Here is an 11,010-nt window from a genome sequence, read left to right as displayed (position 1 = left end):
TGTTCTGAGCTTTGGACCGGTTTTTTTCTCTTTCAGTATGATTGCATTTATCTTTTGTACAGTATTTTTAAAGTAGGAAATGGGGAATGGTATGGTACAATGTAAAAGAATTTTTTTCAGCAATAACAACTTAGCTCCCTTTTGCTCATTATTCCTCTTATTTTTTAAATTTCCTTTACAAAAATTCTTTCAGTAACAATATAATTATCTCTTTTTATGCAAATGATTTAAAAATAGTAAGCGGTTCTGATTTTGAAAAAAAAAATTCAGAACATTTTTTATTTTTTTTTTAAGTGGTTGAATAGGATCGTCATCTTTGGTTTTGGTATTAAGACACGGCACGGAAACATTGGAGATCAAACTAGTAACAGTACAATGATACTCACATGGTTCATATACATATAAACCTTAGGATGAATGTTCTCAACAGAATACTGTATGATATGTATATAGTGTACAAACCATTTCTAATGATGATCAATAGTAGCTACACATGATAGATTTCATGACGATTGTGATAGATGGAATTAAAAACTCCCAAGTCCCAGTGATTTTATGTACATTTAGTGTAAATAATTTGTACAGATGTTTATATAACTATATATACACCAAATTTATACTTAATATTAAGGGGAGATAAAGCTTTGATCTTGAAGTATTAATTAAAATGACAGCTCTGACCTTGAAAATGGACACTCGATGCCAATTTATAAATTTTATAACATGATGCTATATTTACTGTGTTAATCATTTTTGTCCAAAACTTCTAGAAATGGTTAAATTTTGTTTTTTAAAATGACTTCTTAATGAGTTATATTTATCATTAGATTTGATAGATTGATTTGTACAAAAAAAGTTTTTGATATGATTTTGTCAGAGTCTGTCATCTCATGAAATTAATGACATACAGTGCATGTTCATCATGGACGTCCTTTTCATTGTAAATTGTACATATTAAAGAGACTAAATGAATGAATGGATGTTATGAACAAATTTTCTGTCATATTAAGTTATATATACACACATATATATGTAAATGTATATTATATATAGATCAATTTATTTGAAGATATTATTGTTTTGTATTCAAATCATGTTTCAGATATGATGTAAAGGTACTGTGGCTGCTTTTAACTGTTTTATCATGGTGTCACTTTTGGTGAAAGTGTCCGAACAAAGAAAAAACCAATTTACACAGTTAAAAGAAATTAGAGATGAATTTTAGAGTTTATATGAATATTTTAACTCTTTGTTATTGTCTATGTTAAGTTTATTTTCTTTAAGAATAAGAAAACAATATATATGTATCTTTTTAACATGTTTGAAATCTTACAATTAGAATTGTCTTTTGAGATGCTGATATTCAAAACTTGTATATCCAATGAAAAACCAGTGGAATTTTATTTTAAAAAATACTGTAAAAAGATACTGTACAGTGCTATGAGCTCAAAAACTAAAAAGGTAAATCTGTTGCCCTGTTATGACCAGCCTGTGATTAAACTAACTATTTTTGTTGAAACCTTTATGCAAACCATCAACCGTCATCACTTGTGTCATTGTGCCTTATTTTTATACACCAATAAAAAATGTGTATAATAGGCTTCTTTCCGGTATTTTTTTTTTCTTTACTAAAATTCTTGGGCGATGAACTTCAAGACCGTTCACTTATATTTTGCGTTTTTGAGGTGGAATAACACACTTGGAAAAAGTCACTCAAATTAACAGTAGATTATTTGATTATGAAAGATATAATGATAAAATGAACTGTACTTATATCAAATAAGCAAAAATTTTGCAGTTTGGGGATAAAAAAAAATGAATATCTACAAAATTCAACTCAGTAACAACAAAAACCCCTGCGCGATTTGAACTCGGGATGTGCGGTTCACAAGCCTGACACCTTTTCCACTCCATGCACTCGGCTGCAGACTAAGTTATATGACAATGTCGATAAAACCAAATGTCGTTTCGATTAGAGGTCAGCCACTTAGTGATGATGAACGTGTTATTCCACCATAAAAGAAAATTCTTTTTCTAGTATATGCTTCGGTGAAATCAAAGTACCCGATAAAAGTAAAAATTCTGGTAACTAGCTCAATCATGTTTATAACATACTTTCATATAATTATTTGAAGGCTTCAATTCAAAGCCTTCTTTTCCACTCAATATATATTACTTATGAATTTAAAGCCAAGCATTTAACCATGGTCCAATGAATTAAACTGCAATGGCAGTTTTTATCTGAATAATTTCTAGGATGAAAAAATCCAAGTTTCAACACTTGTAACGGAACATTTTCCTAAAGATGACTATTCAAATTCAAAGCTTTGGGGTTCTAAAACCGATTCTTGGAACCAAAATACTTCACATTAAAAGATAGTCAGTGAGGGAATGAAAACCAAGTGGAGTGAACATGTCATATTCGAAAAGAATTTGTAAATCTTTCAACAAAAACCTTGACACGTTCTTTCAAAATGCTAATCATTTTCTTGTCATTAAAAAATTCGATGCCTTTTCATGGAATAAATTGTTGTATTCAGAAATAATTTTAAGGCAATGTCTCAAAAGGGGACAGTCTGTTTTCTGACACCGTTAGGTGGCGGAACAGTTCAGTCCGAAAGTTGACAAATAGCTTTCTCAAGGAATCCAGTCAACGGGGATACTGATCCGGGATAGATGAATGTTTTTTAACTAAAACACAAATGTTCGTAAAAACTTGATGCTTGCAATCCCAAATAAGTCATGTCACAATTCTATTTTATGAAGTCTATGTTAAAGCTTTCAAAACTGAGTGACAGTAGCTGATTAAAAGCGATTCCATCGCCAGTTGAATCTTCTCTTCAAAAAACCTCTGGTACTCTGTAGAGAAAGGGCACTACTATCAGAAACTGCAGCTATAACAGTAAAGGCTACAATACCCTACACCACACATTGATTGATCGTATATAACAAGAATCAGACAAAGAATTGGTAACAATAGGACCATTCAAAAGTAGAGTCCATTTTTTCTATTTTTCACCAAAAACAACTTTTACACGAACCCTCTGAAATATGCCGACTTTTATGAACTGTTATCAAAGTAGTAGAAAAAGGAGTAGTTTCAGATTTCCCTGATTGACAGATATGCAAGATCATCATATGAAAATGTAAACATTTACTTTGGGGAGACCAACAGAGCAAAGGCATACTAATAGTGGAATACGTACCTTAGAGAAGAAGAATGAAAACCAGTCAATGAAAGCATAATCAAAGCAAGATACAACATTTACTTTTGCTTTTACTACAATATTTTATGCTGTGCATTAACATATGCAAAAAAAAAAATAAAAAATGATAACAATAGTTGGAACTTTTATCAAGTGATGTTTTATTATTTGGGGTGAGCATAATGGAAATCTAAAGAGACACAGCCATAAAAACAACGAAAAAATGGGCAACGAGGAGTTGAAGATTCAATAGAAAAAACACCATAATCTGAAGAATCAAGCTCATTTGACTGGTATCATGATCATTATGACCCAAAGACGTCGTATTCTCAGTAGATGGTCAAACTTACAACCACCATGTCGCAGTCAGGTATATCTGGACGGAGTAATAGCCTCACATATGGGGAATTGTAATACACTTTACAGAAGTGTATTGTTGGCATTGACCAAAATTCATTTAAATTGTACGAGGAAAAGAGAAATGAAGAAAACCATCTATATAAAATGTAGCTGCTCCAGGTTAGAACCTATTAAAAAACAAAAATGTACCAAAGAACAAAAAGGTTACAAGAATTGACCTGATCAGCAAAGAGCTATGAAATGGCGTATGTAAACTGGGACTTAACATCCTTACAAAAAACCAAGAGGGATATGGAACTCTAAGGCAGTGCAAATTTAGAAAAAACCCCAGACATGTTAAAGAAATTGCCAACAAAAAAGGATGTTACCCATTGCAAAAGCTGGATAAGAATGTTGTTCTAATTTCCAATGAGATTGGCGGCCATCAAGATCTCTGCTGTAACAGTCCCACTTCTCCATCTGCAACAAACAAACGTGATTCTGATTATAGTGATCATGTATGAGTTGATGCCAACACAAATTGACAGACAAATCATTGTACTGGCATGATTATCAAGCACTGTTACATCAAGAGAAAGTATGTTATCTACAGATGGTCCTGTAATTATGCCAGCGCAAAGGTGACATTTTTGCGCCAGTCCTAGTTAAGGTGCATATTTCTAAAAATTCATATTCGACATGTAATAGACCAGTGCTGAAAGAGTTCATAACAATAACCACTTTTGTGATTGACTTATTTCACCTGTCAGATAAGATATAAAATTGTACCTTTATTATACAATTTAAATAAGATAGCTATAGATACTACAGTCTGAAAATCATTCCTGCAGGAAATACTTTTATTATATTCGAACTCCCATTGGATCTTTAAAAAGTTTTGTAGGGTAATATTTACATATCTTTGAATAAACATAGCAACAGTAATTTCCCCGTAAAATACTTGTCTTTAAAGATTGATATTACAACTGCCAGGTGAGACAAACTGTGACAAAAGTGGTTAATAGACAAAATTTAACACATTGGCCTATCTTAAGACATACCGGTAAATACTTTTTTTTGGGAAAGTGCGCTTTAGACGGATGAAAAAATGCCTCATTGGCACTGGCATAATTATCTGACCCGGTGTTAATTGCAAAAATTATACAGGAAACACGCCGTTCAATATTCATCGATTGAAAATTATTTACTTTATTAAATGATGGTATCAATATTCCTAAGTCTATTCTTCCAAGGAAGCTCGGGTTTTTCTTCTTAATCGAAATACATTTCAAGTAATGTTGTAAATATTTTAAGTAAATATACTGTTTGTTCAGAAGTCAACAAAGAACAAAATTTTATTAGGTGCCAGAAATTATTTTAATGATTGTCGATCGTTAATTTTTTTTTATAAATCAATGACATTTTTTGACTTTTTTGAAGTTAACAACATGTTTGTAGTATAATACTAACAACAAAACAAATTGCTTACTAGTCAATTGCAAATCAATTTAATGATTTTGACAAATGCAATCGCAAGGGCCTCATTTGCCAAGTATGACATCAGAGCAAGCACTTTTATCTTTTTCTTTTACTCAAATATATCGATCTCTATTCAAATTACTTTACCACACAAAACTCCAGTACACAAAAGTATACATTTTTAGGGATTTAGGCTAAGAAAAGGGATTCATACGCTATTTACTAAGTCAATCTTATCCATTTTATCATTACTCTGCTAAATTCAAGCTCTCCGAATATACCTTTTCAAAATTATTCCATGGGGGAAATTTAGTTGATAAAGAACCTCGAAAACTCTCCAAATGAACTGTAAGAACAAAAAAAAGTTATCAAATTGACTCAATCGTATTAAGAATGTCTTCCGAAGTTAACTGGTTAACAAACCCCATCTCCTCAAATTCATGTGTCCTAATTTCTAATTAATCAGCTCACTGAAATAAAACAATTTTGTGCCAGATATGTACATATGTAGCGTGTGTTACCTTTGTATTATTAGTCCTGTTATAATACCATTCCACTAAAGCTGATGCAGCAATGCAAGGATGTCGGCCGTTACAATTAGGAAGCATATATTTAACGTTTACATTTTTGATCAAATTAAACACAAAATACATTTTACAGACTGAATAAATTCTCCCCAAAAGTAAAGAAAGGTATTAGGGGGAAGCAAATCTATGTATTTTGTAAGATTTCTTTTTGAACTTAGAAATATTTTGTAACACACACACACACACACACACACACACACACACACACACACACACACACTCTCTATCTCTCTCTATCTCTCTCTCTCTCTCTCTCTCTCTCTCTCTCTTGCTGCACACGCGAATAAATTAATTGAAACCAGCTAGAAGTGACTTAGTTTTGTCAGTTATATATAAACACAATAAAATTTTATTAATAGATATTTAAGAAAATGTTCAGTCTTGATGAGAAATGTATATTACATAATTTTAAATCAACCTCAACTACTTACGGAAAAAAAATAAAGTTCGACGCAATTTAACCAGAATTAATTGTACTTTTGTAGATGGATAAAAGCTTTCAGAATATTATTTTTAGACGTTGTACAATACATGCATATAGTTTCAATCAATACATATTAGAATCAAAATGAATACCCCTTTACAATGTTACGTAGCAAGCAAACAATAATTAATTGGAGTTTAATAATAAATATATCTCATTTGAAAGCAAACTCATATAAATTAGTTTTTTAATCTAGTTGCAACAAATTTGTCTTGAACTGTGATAACAGAGCAATATGCAATATGCTCCTCGTCCGTGCAGTTACAACCTGCATTTTCTTAGGAACTTGTTTCCTCAACGTACAAGGTGAAGAACAAAAAAATATATCTTCAGTGAAATTATCATTTTGGAATTTTTTCTCGATAATCAAATCGAACACGCAACATGAATTTTTGTCAAATATTAAATGATTTTGTTTATAGTATATAATTAATGGATTGATATGTATTCAGTGCAGACTTCCCCGGCGACGACAGCTAGCAGACCATGGTGGTTTGTTGAGTACAGCGATGACGGCAATGCGATCGGGAAAAATGGGAAGGTAAAACCTAGGGGGGCTGGATGGTCAACAGACTACCCATCGAACCCTCCTTAAAATGTAATTAGGACATTTATTTGACAATTATCTATTATTTAGTAAAAAATACTTTTGCTTTAAGATTTGAATATTTTTCTTTATCTTTATACAGTGTTCTTTTTTCAAGGAGATTAATATAGTTAAAAAATAACCATGCACCACCATCAAACAGTCTTTGAAAGTGTCTACAATATATTGACCAAAACAACTCAACAAACACGTGTAACAGTTATGAATAAGTATGACTGTAAGTTTGCATTAATTTACGTTAATTTCATTTTGCAAAATATATCAACATTTAACAAATGAAAGACCCTCTGCCCTTCTTATCAGAAATAGACTTCATCCTTATGAAAATGGAGGCTAAATATTTAACTATTTTAATATACAAGTTTATATGTACAACTTTCATTTTTAACGTGTTTTCCCATAAAAGATTAAAAAACAAAAGATATAAAGGTAATTAGAATTACTTAATAAATGCGGATGTATACTAAAATAAGCTTGTTTTTGTAACGCAAATGAATAAAAAAATGCATACAAAAAACACTATATAAAATTAAAGTATTCAATAAACAAAGACCCCATTTTGTATCTTATGAATAAATAGTCCCGTACATATCTTATGAATAAATAGTCCCGTACAGTTAATCATGATATCATTTTAAAGATGTTATCAAATAAAATTACTATACTGAAAGGAATTTTGAAAATTTTATTTGGTAGAACAATTGTTTAACAGTTTACTTTTGTTATTCATTAATTTATTGCGTCGTTTTCATTTCAGATTTTCACCGAGTCAAAAACCGCCAGTAAGGTATAAAGCTGGTGGTCTTGTCATCGGATTCTCTACCTTTGGGTTTCTGATCGTTATGATTTGCATCGGTTGGTTCTGTTGCACGAGAAACATCAACACCTCTCACCGAGCAGACGACAAAGAAGACGAAGAGGAGAAATCCGAAACTGAAACAGCCTGTCCAGTGACTGCAAAACCTCACGGAATCAAGTACATTGCTTAGAAATAGGATTACGAATCACTTGATTTTCACAAAATTTATTTGACATAGGAATTGATGCTAGCTAGTACATGTATGAGGTTAGACATATCAGTCATTTCTCACTCATTTCATTTTTGGTGGATATGAAAATGATAAATGTATATATTGTGTTACGTATGCGAATAATGAATATATGTATTTGTTTTTTAAGCATTTTTAATTCTCGTGTTTTGTTTTTCTTATCTGTTTATTACATGCATTGTAAATAGGATGATAATAAGTGTTAAGAAATCTATAAGTTACTTAGAAAGCAATTGTTCACGTGCCGTTGTAGAAAGATTGAAACAAACTAGCACTATCACTGTTCCGTTTTTGTGGAAACCTTATAACAATTCACTTTTGGTCTATAGTGAATACATAATTGTTATCACAGACATATCGTACGTTTGCTTTCCCATCAGCTGAAGAAGACTTTTACGGTGCAAAATCGACATCCAGGAAATAGTAACTCTTAGTTAACATTAACTCATTTTATATTTGTCAATTATTCAAGAATAGTTTATCTATTGCCTTAATTAATGCCTTGATTAAGAGCTTAATATAAAAATGACAACCCAAAATTTTTTGATGTCCTTGTAAAGTTAATTAAAAGGTGTCTACAGATGAAGGTCTTCTTTACGTGTACATGTATCTACAGATCATTTCTCTTTTAAAATGAACTTTTGTCAAGTTTTTCTTGCCGAGTTCCCTTTTAAAAAAATGAATCGAAGAAAGAAGTACATGCATCTGTAAAGGTTTTGTAGGTCTAATGAATTGGTCATGATCCAAAATCTTTAAGTTGTACAGAAAAGAAAAGTGCCCCCCCCCCCTCCAGTTACAGTTAATTTATTAGAGATTATCATAATGAAAAATTGTGTATGTGTATAAAGGTGCTGTTTAACCTTTAATAAATAAAACAAGCGCATAAAAAGATATTGAAAACATAAAATGTTTGTTTAATATTTTGAATATAGATTATGTGCAAACAAGAAAAAATTATAAATTCAGTAGGTTTGTTTGTTTTGTTTATTTTCTTGATAAAGACAAGAGAGAATATGCAGCAAGTTCATCTGAAAACTGTATGTATAATTAGGAATTATCATCATAAAGTACACATGGAATTTAAAATCATACTGCATTCATAAAATTTATTAAAAGTGTTATGAAATAATAGATGTATAAATATATATAATTTGAACAAATAATTATATATTCAATGTCTGTCTGTAGTCAGGCCTTTTTACTCATCTATTCTTTTGTAACACCAATGATTTACTTTGTTAATATATATCATGTCTAGGGTTTTACAAATGCACAGTTAATGTAAAAAGCAATAAAAGGTGTATTTTACGGAGTGATTTAGTATTCCCAAAGCCTTATTTAACTTCCAAAATTGATTTGGAATGCACCAAAAATCATGTAAAAATGATAAATCAGAAGGTTTTTGTTTATAATATAGATTGAAGAGAGCAAGAGAGCTGCATTAGTAATATTGACAGTTTATGAAAATCAAAGAATGCATATAATACATGCATATATGTATCTATCACTTAAGAATATTTCATGCTTTACCATTGAAAAACTAAGCATGATTATCCTGTAATGAATGATTAATTTTCATGATTATCTGGTCAAGTTTGTTTTAAACTATAATAAATGTGTCTGTTTTGAAGTTTTTTCCCCGTTGTTAAATTCTAAATCTTGCTTCGCAATTGTTTTATTTTTAAACAATCAATTCATTGTATTTTTGTTTCACTTTCCATTTAAGAGACAATGTTGAGTTACATACCATTTCCCTTCTTATAGATCTACTTAATTTGTTGGTTCATAGTATATTTTACCCCACTTAACAACATTTTGAGATGGGCTTTTTTTCCAATTTAAAACAATGTTGTAGGTTTTAAAATATGAAAAATTAATGACATAAAGATGATTTTTAGGGATATTAACATTCTAAATGATACCTTTTTATTTGCATCAACACATAATCATTTGAAAATATTTTACTTGAATATGAAACAAAACCAAACCATGCAGTTAACTTTCTAGTGGACAAATATCTGATCCAAACCTGTCAATATTTAATTACAATACGTTAATTTGTATTGATCTAGGGCACAAGTGACAGCAAAACAAAGGTATCCCTTTAAACATTCAGTAGATTAGAGAATTGTTTATATTATTTGTGCATACATTGAGGGGTTTTACGCATAGTTCATGTAGGTCAAGAGTGCAGGCGAAGTGCCTTTATTTAGCGTATAAAGCGATGCAAGTGAAGGCCATCTCGTTGCCAAGACATAAGACTTCCGTTTAATACAGATGTATAATTCAAAACTCCTAGAGCGAGAGGCCGATGCTTTTATTGCCCCTTTCTTGTTCCATAGTGCAGTCTTGTCACTAAAAAGATGCTAGTAAAGAATCCAACAGACCTCAAATCCCTTCCGAATCACAGCATTGTATCCAATTTGCCCAACAGTGATAGTAAACTTCTCAAATGTGTTAACAGAATTGAAGCTTGACTTTGAAAACTAATGGAGCACAAACTATTGGCAATGGCGTCCTTTACAGAAATTTATATTAATGGGGATCAAAATTGTACGCGACACATGTCATGTACAATTTTTGATACCCAATAATCCATTTTTGTAGAGGACGCCATGGCCAAATAATTAAGGCTCCATTAGTTTTTTTAAGTTAAAGGACAGTTGATATGGGGACTTAGCATTATTTCCCTCTGGAGGGGATCACAGGAAACATATTTTAGAGTGACTGAATGATAATAAAAAAAATTTCACAGAATTTCATTACTTTCACCTGTGTCATTTATAAAGATCAGTAAGGACACTTACTTGCGTTACACTTGTTAAACTCGCGCAGGATAAACAGAAATGCGGTTGATTTGTTTAACATTTTCTTTTTTATTTGAAATAAAAACTGTCTGATTCTTTTTTTCACAGCAACAATAAATGTCAATACATCATTTAGCATTTCCCCCGCAAAACTTCACCTTAGCGACATTTACAAACTTATTAAACATCACAACCGACCACTCATTCATAAAGAGAAGTACATGTACTATAATAGATACTAATATCGTATTCTCTTTTATGTCTTTACTTTAGAAAATCGACTGACTATATGCCAATCGTAAAAACAAGATGAGAATGAGATTGGCAGTTTTCCATAACAAGGGAGACACGAAGAAGCAAACACACGCCTTAATGGCAACGCTTCTCTTTAGGGGTTTGTTCTTCAAGTATTTGTCTTAGTTCCACCGACTGTGAGCCGCAAATTTTACACT

The sequence above is a fragment of the Magallana gigas genome, chromosome 2 (genome assembly GCF_963853765.1).
Source record: "Magallana gigas chromosome 2, xbMagGiga1.1, whole genome shotgun sequence".
Taxonomy (NCBI): domain Eukaryota; kingdom Metazoa; phylum Mollusca; class Bivalvia; order Ostreida; family Ostreidae; genus Magallana; species Magallana gigas.
The sequence above is the reverse complement of the archived record's forward strand: the minus strand, read 5'-3'. Positions refer to the sequence as shown.